General features: G+C 35.1%; 1 non-coding gene across 1 annotated transcript; it reads right to left on the bottom strand.

Moving 5' to 3' along the window:
* Nucleotides 1–245: 245 nt before the first annotated feature.
* On the bottom strand, nucleotides 246–319 carry TRNAN-GUU (transfer RNA asparagine (anticodon GUU)). The gene has a single exon. It is a non-coding gene; the product is annotated as a tRNA-Asn (tRNA).

Consider the following 319-nt stretch of genomic DNA (forward strand, 5'->3'; position numbering starts at 1 on the left):
TTACAAAAGAAAAAGAGAATTGGTGGGATTTAGAAAAAATAAAAAAGGCAAAAAATGCGCTAGAAGGTGGGCTTGAAGTGCCAAAAAATTAAAATGAATTTTTATTAGACCCCTTAAAAAAGAAATGTTGACAGTTTCACAACAAAAGGAAAGGACGAGAAAATGGTTTGAATTTACAAATAGAAAAGAAGGGAAATGGTGAGAATTTACAAAACATAAAAAAGAGCCAAAAATATATAAAAAAGCGCTAGAAGGAGGGCTCGAACCTCCGACCTTGTGGTTAACAGCCACACGCTCTAGCCAACTGAGCTATTCCAGC

Source organism: Aegilops tauschii, chromosome 4, assembly GCF_002575655.3.
Source record: "Aegilops tauschii subsp. strangulata cultivar AL8/78 chromosome 4, Aet v6.0, whole genome shotgun sequence".
Classification (NCBI taxonomy): Eukaryota; Viridiplantae; Streptophyta; class Magnoliopsida; order Poales; family Poaceae; genus Aegilops; species Aegilops tauschii.